The sequence below is a fragment of the Condylura cristata genome, unplaced genomic scaffold (genome assembly GCF_000260355.1).
Source record: "Condylura cristata isolate star-nosed mole 26May11 unplaced genomic scaffold, ConCri1.0 scaffold00003, whole genome shotgun sequence".
Lineage (NCBI taxonomy): Eukaryota > Metazoa > Chordata > Mammalia > Eulipotyphla > Talpidae > Condylura > Condylura cristata.
This window is the reverse complement of record NW_004567104.1, coordinates 65,371,692-65,386,683: the sequence shown is the minus strand read 5'-3', so window position 1 is coordinate 65,386,683 and position 14,992 is coordinate 65,371,692.

The following is a 14,992-nucleotide window of genomic DNA, read 5'->3' as shown; positions in this document are numbered from 1 at the left end:
CAATGATGCATGATTTCTTACATTATATTTTTCACACACATCAATACGTTATATATTAAATGGCTATGGGTACACTGCTAAATATCCATGCCAGTTTTCATGAATTTAGGTAGGAAGATTCATTGTCTTGCTGTGATCCATATTTTTCTAACTTTTCTACTGTGGCAAGATACATTTGACATAAACTTTATCACTTTAACCATTTTTAAGTGTAATGATTAGTGGCATTAAGTACATCCACATTTTTATGAAACTGTCATCACTGTCCTTCTCCAGAACTTTTTTTCCCATGAGATGTTGTACATAGTAAACCCAAAATCCTAATTCCTTTTTCCCCCTCTCCCTGGCAACCATTCTACTTTTTATCTTCATGATTTCAACTATTCTAGATACCTCAGGTAATGGATTCACACAGTAGCCGTCATTGTGTAACTGGCTGATCTCACTTAGCATAATGTCTTCATTATGTCCATGTTGTATATATGTCTTAAGTTAAATTCTTGCTAAATAAATACACCCCAATTATCCTAGGAATCCTGGGAATATGCTACATGAAATACATACTTTATTTTCAACATTGAAAGTGCAAAATCTTGCTTGACATAATGAGTTTTCAGAACTTCCAAAACAATCATCTTATATCATTCTACCCCCAAACAATGAAAAACTCCATAATAAGAAGTGTATATTTTAAGTTATTTAGTTAAGTAACTTATAACGGTATAATTTAAAACTATGGATAATTACTACTAATAACTAAAAATGTCACTTCATCCTCACTAGTCTTATGGTGGTAGTAGTCAATAATATTGCATGCCCATGTTACTATGATACCTTTTCTTCTGTAATTGAAGCAACATCACATTGAAATAATTCCAGGTGTTTTTCATGAAAATTATGTGAACAAACAACCATAAGTTCACAACTTAGTCCAGTTCCCGACCCATTATGCTCTAGGTCTTGATTTACCCACTCTTCTTATGATAATGTTTGCCTCATCTCCCCATTAACATTCTCCACTATTACCTCTATAAAACAAACATGTTAATCGTTTGAAAATAAATTTCATCACGTTATCTCTTAAAACCTAAGTGATTCTCCTGGGCCTCCCTGATGGAACAAAAGTTTCAGTCTCAGCACTATGAAGCTATTGGCAGCATGAATTCTATTGTGGGGCAGGGAGCTGACCCTCATGGCACAGCAGACTTCTCCTGTCTCACCCCCTGCTTCCCTCAGCAGTGTATTTCAGTCAATCTGCCTGTTCTGCTCCCCACTCTGTCTCTGGTGAATCTGCTCACCACCATGCCCAACTCCCACCCCACCCCACCCCCAGCCTGTACCCCAGTATGCATAAAAATAAATCATAAAGAAAAAACAACTTTGTTCCTCACCTTGGTCTTTAAACTTAAAATAAGTCCTATTTTAAGCTTCTACTGCACCAAATTTATCTATTGGCATTCGGATTCATTCGCTTTCCTCATCAGCTATTCAGATCCAAGTCTTCACCCCTCTTTCACACTTTGCTTTCCAGACTTGGCATACTCATGCTTTGATTCCGCCTAAACACCTACCCCTTTTTTTTTCTTACAGAGACGCTATTTCATTACCATGGCATTTATTATTGCAGATTTCATTTTTGTTTACTTATTAAAAAGTGCCTCTGGGCTCTCCCTGGTGGTGCAACAGGTTCAGGTACCACACAGTGAAGCTCCCAAAGTCACCGCAGCACCGAGTTTGATCTCCGGCCAGGAAGCTGACCCACATGCCATGACAGACCTCTCCTGACCTGCCCGCTGCTCCCCTCAGCAGTGTACTTTGTCAATTTGCCTGTTCTGTTCCCCACTCTATCTCTGGTGAATCCTCTTGCCCACCACACCTCTGGCCAGTACCCCAGTTCTGTATACATAAATAAATAAATATTTAAAAATTAAAAAAAAAGTGTCTCTCTTGGAGTGTAACATCCAAGAGCCAGGAACATGTCAATTTTGTTCACAGTTATAGAACCAGGGCTTACCACAGTATCAAGAAGGGAGCAGACCCTACAGGCCTATTAACTAATAGCCACATTTGCTAGGAAATCAAAGAATAAATTTTTTTCTAGCCCATATCTGACAATCAGTGAGTAAATTTTCACATAGAGAAGTTTCCAGTCACCTTTGGATGCAAATCCTGTTTACTTACTTGAGAAGCCAAGTCTTGCACATCCCTCATGAGCCTGGCCTTAGAGTTCTTCATAAGTAATGACATTCTTGCTGCCAACAAAGTTGCATCCATTGGAAATCCAGTTTAGGAGCTTCCAAGACTCGCCAGTGTCCTAAAATAAAACCATGGGTCAATCAATAACCTGCCACTCAATGTTAACAAGAGAAAGGAAGAAATAACTTAGAGGACCAGATATTTTTAAAAATCAGATAAATTTAAATTTATTTTATTTTTTAAAATTCAATGATTTTCAATTTAGAATGCTGTTCAATTCATAACTAGCTACTCTAAGATAATTAAACATTAACTCCCTGTTATTTTTCTATTATATTAAATGAAATTGGTAGTTCTTCCTAGAGCTACCTCCCTGGAGTTTTCACATCATTGAAATGAAATTTTATACACTTTAAAGTTCTTTACAAATCTCTTATGATACTATCTCTATATGCATGTGTTTAAAATCTAAATTCCTACAAGCTGTTAGCATGTACAATGGACTTATTACTGATTTATGGTCAAAGTTAGAAAATGTAAACAAGGAATACATACATTTTAATTTTGAAAAGAGTACCACTGTCAAATATTGGAATTTCTGCAGGTTTGTTAAGGAGATAAATAGGTCAATTCATTGCTTTTGTTCTTGAATTATTCCAGATAGGAGCTAAGAGCAATGGCCACATTGTGTTCGACATGCTCTATTTCACAATATAATTCCCAGTTTTCCACTTCTACTGAGAATTGTGCAGACTGTTTTTCATTAAAACTATGGCATATTTTGATTTTTCACTTCAGTTTTCCCAGGGAGAGAATGTCTTTGAGACCAGTCATTTGTGCCACGCTCCCCTTGAGAAGCACCACTATTAATTGGAACAAAAATGTTTGAATAGCAAATGTCACTGAATCTCTCAGGATATTTCAAGTCTCTGCTGCTAGGAGAAAACATAAAGCAAGCCATCACCACATTATCTGGATGAGCTCAGGAAACAAGAGGGATCTTACATTTTTTTTTTTAACATGTTACTGATAGCCTGAGCACTTTGACTTAATTCACCAGTGAGTAGTATTTTCCCTATGTCTATTATGTGTCAGGCGTTTAACCTAGTTACAAGATTACAAAGATGAGCAAGAAATGGCTCTTGTCCCTGTGGAACGTAAGGTCTGTAGAGGAAAAGACAACATCAAATGAAAGAATGATGTGATAAGTGGCCAATGCAGGAGTACAGTGTATGATTGGCACACTGGAGCAAAACAACCTGCTTTAGGGAATTAGGACATTTGCAGTAGTTAGTGATTGTTCTGAAACTAATCACTCCAAAATTTAGTAACTTAAAACTAGCATTTCTGTAGCCCTTGCATTTGCGATCGACTAGCCTGGCTCATCTAGCTGTGATGGCCATGCAAGCATACTGCTCATCTCAGGTCTCAGCTGAGAAACTGAACTGACCAGGCCTTCTGTGGTCTCTTTGCCTCCGGTGTTAGCCCAGATTTATTCACATGGTAATGGCAAGAGGATAGGAAGGCAGAAAGGTGAGAGAACTCTTGGAACCCAGCCATGGAACTGGCATTATATCATATCCAGATCTTATCAGTCAAAAAGGTTTTAGAACCAGATTCTCCTGGTGGTGCCAATGAGTTAAAGCACCTCACTATGAAGCACAACAAGTTAAAGCACACTATGAAGCTATCACGGCCACTACAGCACAAGTTCGATCCCCAGCCAGGGAGGGAGACCTTTCCTGACCCACCTGTTGCTCCCCGCTCTGTCTCTGGTGAATCCTCTCACCCCCACACCTCTGGCCTATACTCCAATTCTGTATGTATAAATAAATGAATATTTAAAAAGAATAATAAGGCTGTAGATCAAACTCATAGTTACAGGGTAATTTGTAAATGAATTCTAGCTCTTATTAGGAAAAGCTGCAAAGACATGCAAAGGAGCATGAAAATGAAGAGGTGAATAATTGGTACCTTCAGTAATTTTTTGCAAATGAGCTAATGTGACTAAACAAATTATTCTACCCTGGGTTTTGAAGTATGTCAATAAATTAGAGGAGTGTGGGACATTCTTTGATAAGGATAAAGGCATTAAACATTTACAGTTCAAGAAACTGAAACTCTGAAAAATAGTAAGTTATCAAGACAAACGTGCAGATAGTAAATGGTGAGTGATGACCTTACCCAAGTTGATAATGGCAAATTAGATATTTTAGTTTTACTGTACCATATTACATGCAATTCAGAAATCTCCACACTCCCCAAATGGAATGTGTAGTAAGGTCTAGGTATCTTATTCTGAACTTTCTGAGCTATTTTAATAAAGTTTGCTTATTATTTAATTTTAATCATTTATTTGTGACATCATATATTGTATTTTTCATATACCCAATATAAATTACATGTGTATTTGTTGTATTGGGAAATGTTGATCACCTACCTAGAATCCTGTCATTTTACTTCCTGAAGGAAATTATGTATATTTTTATTAGCTAACCCTGTGCTCCATATGACTCAGTATTGATGTACTTAGCTATAGAATTGACTCCTGTTTATTCTCAGTCAGCATGATATTTGATAGTGACTTTAGTCAAGGGCAGTCACAGGTCATAAATGCAACAAAGCCAACTGAAGCATAAAGTTTGGGAATTTGCTTGTTGAATAGTGACTATGACACATGTAGTTATGATTGCAATAGACATTTATTTTGTGACAAGAAACAAAATTAGATGTAGATAATGTTCCTTTAGAGAACAGGTAGAGGGATGAAAATAATCTGAGCATGATACCACTAAGCAACTGTCCTCACTTTCATTCTACTTCTGAATTTCCAATTATAAGATATGGTACATTAAAATAGACTAGTTTTAATATATATATTATTTTTGGGGGGAGTGGTATTTCTTTGTTGTTATTTAGAACCAAAGTAAAAATCTACTGACCTAGATTTTGCAATGTCCATTACCTATCATACCTTATAGCATCTGACCTCTACATTCCAATCCTTTTTCGTTTTGGCTCCTAAATCATCCTTGTGAAAAATTTGACTGCTCTTATTTTGTTACCTACTCATATTCAATTGTAGACACTGTGTTTTTGCTTATTTGATTCAAGACCATACCCAAACTTTTCATGGAAATTCAAATGCTCACAGTCTAGATTTGATGGCACCTTGAGACTCAATAAATAGCTCAATTCACCCATGTTATTAATGGGTAAGATGGTAAGAAAGTCCAGCTGGGACAATAAGGGAGATTAGGTTATAGTAAATTAAATCTAACTTACAAAAGGCCTTGTTTGACATTATAAGATTATAAGGGATTTTCTTTTTTTTTTCCCTGAAAGTTTATTATTGCCACTACTGTATATAAAGAGGAATTTTGATCTGATAATGGAATAAAATGTATGATCCCTGGAAATTTAGAAAATAAAAACAATGTTATAACATTGGGGCCATCAAGTATTTTCAAATTAAAAACTGGAGATGTTGATGGATGTCATCATGAAGGCAGATGATATTAAGTCTGAGAAAAGGTGTTCAGGAAGTAAAATACAGGTTGAATACAAAAATAAGGGAAGAAATTGAATAAATGTATTGGTGATTATATTTAAAGCTGAAGAATTATAGAAATATTAAAAAAAACTGCTACATTTACCCTACTTCAATTTTCCTGTATCAAGTAATTAATACAAAATTTCATCTTCCTCCATGGGGTAATTGTTCTCAAATGTGAGATGACAACAAAACATAGTTTGACAATTCACATCATGAAATCATTACATAAATTTCTAGGTGAATGAAAGCTCCATCTGGTCTAGGAAAAGAATCTGTTCTACTGTCTATGATACTGTGTTTCATATATTTGTTTTCCCACAATTGAAGATCAAACTAAACAAATAAACAAACGTATAAAACAAATTTTTCTTTTTAGAAGACTAGAAGAAATGGGATGAAGAAATAGAAGAATTAAATGAACACTATTAAACTTACTATTTTTCCCAAAACTAGGGATAGCTACAGTGAATTTCCTATCAAAATTTCTGTGACTTTCTTCAAAAAATAAAGCAAGCATTACTGAAACGTATGTGAAATATAGAAAGATCTTGAGTAGCCCAAACAATATTAATAGAGATTCATGGAGGTATTGAACTGTCATGTCAAATAATATCACAGAGCTATAGGAATCATGTATGGAATGTAAAGAAACAAAGGCACAGACAAAACTAAACCAATACAAGCCCTAGAAATGTGAATGCAGACTTGAGGCTCCCAAGGGAGGAGGGGGGGGTAAGGCTTAAAGGGAGGAAAGGCTCAGTGGGTTTTGGTGGGAGACTGATGCTGCTTTGGTGGAGTGTGGTGTGGTAGCCTGCATCTGAGAGATGTGAGCCTATACCCCTAGAGAGGATGGTATATGCTGTTGTAATCCAAAACGACCTTGCTAACAATTCTTATACAATTAAAAATAAAAATATAAAAAGGCAATGAATTAATGGGAATCCTTCTTACATGTTGATTCAATAACTATTCTTATGTACAGAGATTATATTATCTAGTTTATAATCCTAGAAAATCACAAACTATAACTTTTTATTTTTTGATTAAGGTAACATTGGTTTACAACATTATATATGATTCAAATAAATACTTTTTATCTAAAACATGCAAATTCATAAAAATGTAAAACATGTATGTTGTTATAAATTATATTCATAAATGAAACAATATTAGAATTCTAATGTGCGGCATGGCCATCACAAGTTTTAAATTATATATTAAAATATCCTAGAGATTTGTGATTTAGTTTAATATTTCTTCACTGCATAAAGTCAAACTAAGAGTTGTTTTTTTTTTCTTTTCATGAAATAATATTGCATGATAACATTACATACACTTTAGGTGTACACCATTAAAAATCAATGTATATATACTACATTAAATTCACTTCTAAAACTCAAATTGTATTCTTCACCACACAATTGTCCCTTTTGTCCACATTTACCCATAAACAAGCTGAATTATAAACAAAATAAAACAAAAAGGTGATAGAATCCTTCAAGGATTCTAACACATAATTGTTTTTCTGTGGATCCAAATGTCACTGTTTTGCAAATTTGTTTTGACAAAAGCCTCATGTAGAATTCTCTAATTAAACTTACATACCTTGATAGAGCATATTCCTTCATAACACATCATTTTCAGAAATAAGACTTTCAATTTGGAGCAAAAAAGTAATTAAAAACTAGAAGAATTGATCACAAGTAACCTAAGATAGTGAAGTATATTTCAGTCAGAAGGTGACAAATTAAAAAGAAGCATAATTAGAATAAATCAATATTTGAATATATGAATATATGAAAAGCAGTTTAGTTAAGCTGAGTTAGAGAACAGAGAACTCCCATCAGTATGCATGGTCAACTAAGTCAATGATTCATTAAATAAATGTTTCTTGAATATCTATAGTGTTGCAGTCTATGACCTACTCTCTGGAGGTTTATTTTCTAGATGAAGAAGCCTATTAACTTCACACTCTAGATGATAAATGTCCTGAATGACCGCTGTAAAGGATGATGGAGCAGAGATACTGAATGAGGCATGATGAATGTAACGGAAAAACATCCACTGGGAGTTACACAAAATGAAAACAACCAAAGGGATTTTTTTGCTGATACAGCTAAATAGAGCCAAATATTAAAAATGGTAAATATGATCCTTTATCAAGGATTGTTTTTACTCAGTAATCTTTATGTATATCAGTGGTTGATGAAAATACTGTACTTATATAAGTAACTTCTCATTTCATTTAAGAAGCATATTTGAAAAAAATATTCATTCATATTTAAGTTTAAAATAGTTATTGTTGGAGTTATTCTTTTAAAGATTTACTTTGCTTACTTATGCATACAAGAGCTGCGATGTAGATCAGAGATGTTGGGGTGGTGAGAGGATTCACCAGAGACAGAGTGGGGAGCAGAACAGGCAGGTTGGCAAAGTACATCTCTGAAGGGAGCAGCGGGCAGGTCAGGAGAGGCCTGCCACGCCATGTGGGTCACCTCCAGTGTGGGGATCGAACTCATGCTTAAGTGACTTTAGCTTCTCAGTGCTGTGCTTTAACCCTCTGCGCCATCAGGGAGGGCTGAGAATTTAATGTTATGTAATAACATTATATTGACATTTTTAATGTCAATATAACAGAACATGGTTCTGCTTAAATTCTTGATTAATAGTGCTGCTTAGAGTCAATTTTAAAATGAACCTGGAAAAGCAAGAGACACATTTGGCTCTGGAGCTTCTTTTTAAGCAAAATAATTTTTTGTGTTTGTAGAGATTCACGATCCAATACTGCTCCAGTGGAAATCTCAGATATGAAAGACAGAAAGGGGTAGTTATTGAATTGTGGAGCAGATAGAGGTAACATAATTGTGATAAAAAACTGTTCATGTCCTCCTCTTTCTTTTCAAATATTAAATCTTTGTATGAAATGTGATCCAAACATATCTTCTCAAGTCTTTGCTTTTTGTGGTCTCCATCTACTCGGAAATTACCTGGAAAAAAAGATGCTATAAAATGAGCAGTTAGGAGCCTGAACTCTGGTTTCATCCTGACAAATGTCAATCTTGAGCTTTGTACTTGCCAGTTTCCTGTTTTGTGTGTGAAAGGAGGTGCATAATAGCAATTCCTACTTCAGATGGTTGTTTTGAGTACTGAATGAGCTAATTCCTACAAAAATAGGTTAAACACATGAGAATTTGCAAAATGTAGCAGTGTATGCACAGATTACTATATAAATAAGATCTTTAAAATGTCACTTTTTTTCCTGAGAATATTATATCACAATACTTTTCTTCATGATAAATGCATCATCTTTGTCCAAACTTCTTTGAGTTATTGAACTCTCTTCTGAGAAACTATTAACTAAAGTCATTAACAAATATTAACGAATGGTTATGCAAAAAAAGAAAGATCATAAAGAATTTATACAAAAGTACTTATCAAACTTAAATATCCATGCTAACATATAAAAATTAAAATCAATAAAATGTTTAAGTTGGGGAAAGACCACTTTAAATTAAGACCACAGATTAAATTGTGGCTACTTACTTGGAAAATTGAGTATAGAGCATATAGCTTCATGGGAAGATTTACAGTAGCTCAGGAAATGATTATTATGGCGATGCCTCTTTCTTCTACTTGTCTTTTGTAATAAGAATTTGCTCAATTGTTGTCTCTGATGAAGCCTGTACCAGATGTGCTATTGAAAGTTCTTAAAACATATGAGGTTCCTGGGGGTTAATTTCTGCTTCCATGGAAACTACCCTGGTGTGCCCCAGTTTTAAATGACTTCCTGCAGATTGACACCTGGAGACACCTGCTCAAAGAAACATCTTTCTTAGGACTGGAGCAACACCAAACGAGGAAAAAATAAAAATCACATTTACTTTCCTCTGCATAAAATATACAAGATGAAATTTTCAATTTTTAGGAAATGATGTCTTTGGAATATATGTAGGATTTTTAATGTTTATTTCAGATATAACAGTACTAGCAGTTTAAGGATATCCCTTATTATATAAAAGGTGTGATTTTCTCACTGGTAAAAGAACCACCAATGGGGCATTAGTTCATTAATTAAGTTGACAAATCTGGATTTGACATAGCAGAAAAAAAAAAAAAGCAATTAAGACACAGATTTAAGATCCCGTGCTTTATTAGGTCACTGCTGATTTCAGCAAGAGAGAGAGTCAGTGTTGCACATGAGGAGTTTGAGATGCCTGGCAGATACTGAGACGGAGGTCACCAGCAGGACGTTCTGTATTTTCATCTGAAAGGTAGGGGAACAACTGAACTAGACCTAGAGACTTGGAGCTCATCTGACAAAGAGACAGATACTAGAGTAAAGCAATGGGTGTGAAGCCATAGTCAAAATTGCTTTGAGAAGTCCCAGAAAATGATCACAGGGAATGGTCAAGGCATATTCATTGTTCTCCTCCTTTCCCACAAACTTTGACCATCTTGTTTCTGCAAGTTCAACAGAACCTGACTAGCAAAAATTAGTTGAAACAGGTTATCCAGTAGCTCTACTTTAAGGCAAAGCAATCTAGAGAAAGCAATAATGAAATTAAAACCTCCAAGCCCCCCCGATGGACCACTTGCTGAACACCCCCCAACCCCTAAGTGAACATTCAACCCATAAAAAGAAATGACCAGTCGCTACATCTACTTAGAAACTTCCCTCCTCCATGCTCTCTGGCCTATCCAGACAGTCACGTGACCTCCTCTCCCCCTTTAAGACCCTAGGCTTGTAAAAGGGGAGGCAGATTTGATTGAGTTCCAACCTCCATACTTGAAGGGGAGTGTATATAAGCTTTTTTCCCTGTATGTATGAAGGTAATACATACATCATCGTGTTCCTGTCTTTACAGAATTCAGGTCTCAGATCAGCAAGGCTAAAGGCATATTATAGATTCATCACTCAATATAGTCACTCAAAAGTAATAAAGATCCAAATATAGGATACAAGAAATATACCCTGTGTCTCCTATGGATTCAGTAACAACAAAAGGAAAAACAAGTTCTCAAATGTTTGATTAAAAAATATGGGATAATTGACAGTTCAGTGCAAAAGGAAGGTTTGGGATATATAGATTAGAAATAATATATTTCATACACATGTAAATCAAAAGTTTTTCTTCTCCCATTCTACCTTCCATTCCAAACTCATAGAAGTTATTTATTTAAATAATAATATTGGCTCTTATTAATTTTTGGATACTATTATTATTTTAGTCTACTTCTTAAAGGTTCATATGTAATCTTCAATTAGCATTTACTAATATACTTCTCCCCTATAATACATTTGAATCAGTACCTGTGTCATATATTTCAATTTTTATACTTTATATTCTCAAAAATATTTATATCCATTTCTAAATGTAATTAGGCTTTTGGTTTTATCTATAGTTTTGTTTTTTAAAGATTTACTTATACACACAAAAACTGGGATACAGGCTAGATGTATGGTGGGTGAGAGGATTCACCAGAGAACATTGGGGAGCAGAACAGGCAAATCTACTGAAATACACTGCTGAGGGGACCAGAGGGCAGGTCAGGAGAAGTCTGCCACACCATGTGGGTCAGCTCCCTGACAGGGGATCAAATTCATGCTGCAGTGTCTGTGGACAGCTTCATAGTGCTTCACTTTAATCCATTGCACCATCAGGGAGAGCCCTATCTATAGATTATTTTTAACAAATCATGGAATTTACAATACTGGAGTTATATAAATATTTATTTTCTATAGACTCAAACTGTGAATTCAATCCCTACTCAATAAAATACAAACTTTGATTTGATATCTATTTAATTTAAATGACAGCATTACATTTATATTTAAATAAAGTTAATTTCATTTTATGAGTTAATGGAAGTAATTCAACTGTTTCTATATATTTGCTATTAATTGATGTTTTCTAATTCTACCTAGAAATCAATTATTCACTTCTTATTTCCTTCTCATAGTCTACCAATTTTGTCTCTTTCAGTTTTCATTCTTCACAAATTATCAACTATCCAGTTCAGCTTCCTCTGACAGACATTTAAGATCAGAGAGCACTAGAGACATAAACCAAAACTCTGCCTCTAAACCAAAAGCAGCTTAATATTTTTCTTTAATTTCCTTGCAATTTGGATTTTATAAATCATATTGAAAATTTAGTTGACAAGAAGAGATTGGCTAGATTCACTTTGCTAGTGAGAACTGTAACACAGACTGTGGCACACTCTTTTGGTGATTTTCAAATTCCTGGTGGACAGCAAAGAAGGGAAGTAGCATTTGGGGTCAATACACACAAATTGCTATGGTGGATTCAAGTACATTTAGTTTTGTAGCCAAAACTAAAGTTGGCTTTTCTATACCTTCTACCATTTTTGATTGAACAAGTCCTCTGAATTAAGTCCTTTATACTTACAGTATATTCTAAGATGTTTGGTATCTTAAAATAACATTTGTCTGACACATTCCTTACTTTCTCAATAAAATAAATATATTTATATAAATATTTTGATATATTCAAGAATATAACCTATCTTTTCTGTTACCTCCTTGAAATTTTAGACATCCTGACATCTAATGAGATGTTGGGGAAAAGTAGGTATTTTATCCCACTATGATAAACTCAAACTGATCAGATGTTTGTTTAAAACTATAAAACCTATAGAAATAAAAGTTGATGTATTACTATGAGGAATCATGCTTAGTTTTATGCATTTTCTGCATGGATTTAAATATTTCAATTTTAAAAATCTATGTTATATATATATTGATTACAATGAAGTAGATGTTAAATTTTTGCTAGAATTGGACTGGGAAATATTAACCTTAGCAACACTCCAGACTATGAAGAACAATGTTACTATTGTTACTTTTTTTCAGCACATAAATACTGTATCTTGACAGTTGCTGGAGGCATATGCAAAACTCAGGACTATCTTGATTAAACGTTAATGACTAATTTTGCCTAGAAATTGTCACAATGGACTTTGAAAAGCATACTTTGTAGAAATGTTTCATTGTACATTATATCATTCTTACAAAAACATTGCTCAACTTACAGTATATTTTCTTTTCTTGTTTTTGACAAAGAAATTCAAGTTTAGGAAATATAATGCAATCAGATAATTATACTATGGTGTGGGAGATAGGAGATCGATCCCTTGAGTTGTATATGACTTCACACTTAATAGTAATTTTGAGGGACACACGAAAAGGCATATTCTAATAAACTTCAGAAATAGTAACAAGAAATTTAGGGACACAATAATTTTATAAAACTTGGCACATAAGTTAATTCTTATTAATGATTACCTATCATGCTCAGTACTTCAGTTGCAAGGATTAGCATAACAAGGTGATTAAGTAGAAATGAAAAATTAATGAAATACATGTGTATACACATGCAAACAAAATAAAGAGACATCTGTATGGCTCAAATTTCTTCAAATCAAAACAATGGCCTTTATATTAAAATTACAACTACTAAGATTTTTTTTAAATTCTAATGTCCTATGTATGATATGGTGCAAAATATTATTTCAGAAAAAGTCTACTTCAGCCACCTGTGAGGTGGTGGCACCTTCCAACATGAACACACTGATACAAGTTAATCAAAAGTGGAAAAGAAGTGGGGAGGGGAGAATGTTGGTTCCATGGCTCCATTTCTATTCCCATTAATGTTAGGAGAAGCTTCTCGAGTCCCTAGGGAGCAGGCTGAGTGGGGTCCAGGAGGAGCAGCATCCCACATGCACCCACACCTACCCCTCTGTGATCACTTAGTGTTTGTGGCAAATTGACCAGATGAGATCATTTTTTTCCTTGATCACAAGAATAAATTAATGAGTATGACTCTAGACTGCTGTGATAACAAAGACACAGCTTCTTTTTCTTTTGAGGGGGGTAGTTTCCACAGCAATGGGTGTCATTTATCAGTATTTTAAAACACACTTTCCTTTTAAAAATTCACACGGCATCATGTTTATCAAAGAATCCCCTTAATTCTGATAAGAAAATTTAGAGAGAGTTTGAAGACCCTATTCTGTATGGCATTAAGAGAATTAAACTTTACTCAGCAAAGAATTAAGTACTAGTCATGCTTCATTGTGATCTTAGAAACAGTGAGAAAATTCCAAAATGCTTGTGTCTGTTTAGAGATAATGTAAAGTAAGTGGAATCTGTAAAACAGACTCTGATTAGTAAATTGCCAATTAAAATAGATGAATGCTCATTTGTGATCATTCAGAACTGCTAATATTCTGCTAATCTCTGTATTGATACTTGACTGGCCAAAAAAAAAAAAAAATATCCGAAGTACAGATGTGGAGATGTGATAACTGTACAATGTTGGGGGTGTGTGGTGGGGAGTAGTTATGAATCACTCTGTGGGAAGATAACCTTTGGTAGAAGGTACAAATTCACAATTGTTTAGTGATGAATAACTAAGTAGTGGTAATAAATAATCCCCACAAATAAGAAAGTATTCTTGGGTGGGAATGATTTAAAAACAAAACAAACAAACACTGTGCCTTGAACAATCATTCTAGAGGAGGTTGGCTATTGTGTCTCCACACTGGGAGAAAAAAATAGAAAAAACTTCATAGTGATTATGGTTGGTTAAGAGTGAAAGCTGCTGGAAAGAAAGAAACCTGTGGGTCAATAATCTGTGAATTTTTTTTCTCATTAAGAGAACATGAAAAAAGATGTTCACAGGTTGAGAACTGATCTGTAAGAAGGGAATAAGCTTTGAAGCCAAATTTGTGTACGCTAGTTTGTTTTGTTTTGTTTTGTTTTGTTTTGTTTTGTTTTGTTTTGTTTTGTTTTGTTTTGTTTTTTGGTACCTAACCACCATAGTCAACAAGAGATGGGGGATTTTAAATTAATTTTTTATTGTTGTTTTGAGATCTGTGTGGGAGGGGGAAGGTTCTCACATTTCTGAAAGCAAAAGATAAGCAGATTTTTGAGGCTGCCACAGGGCAGCCACAGCAACCCACCACCCCAGAGAGAACAGGGTGCTGTTTCCCAAGTCTCCACAATTTCTGGGGAGGGAAGGAGCCTTCTGTCTGTCCTCAGCTAACTAAGAAGGGTGAACTGCAGGGACAAGCTTGGGGGACAGACAAGGTTAGAAAAGCCACAACAATTATTGTACAAGCCAAATGTGATGTGAAATCTGGAAAAGGGCACCAGTAAAAGCTAGCCCTGGAATTTTATTTTTTTTAAGATATATTTATTTTTAAAGATTTATTCAT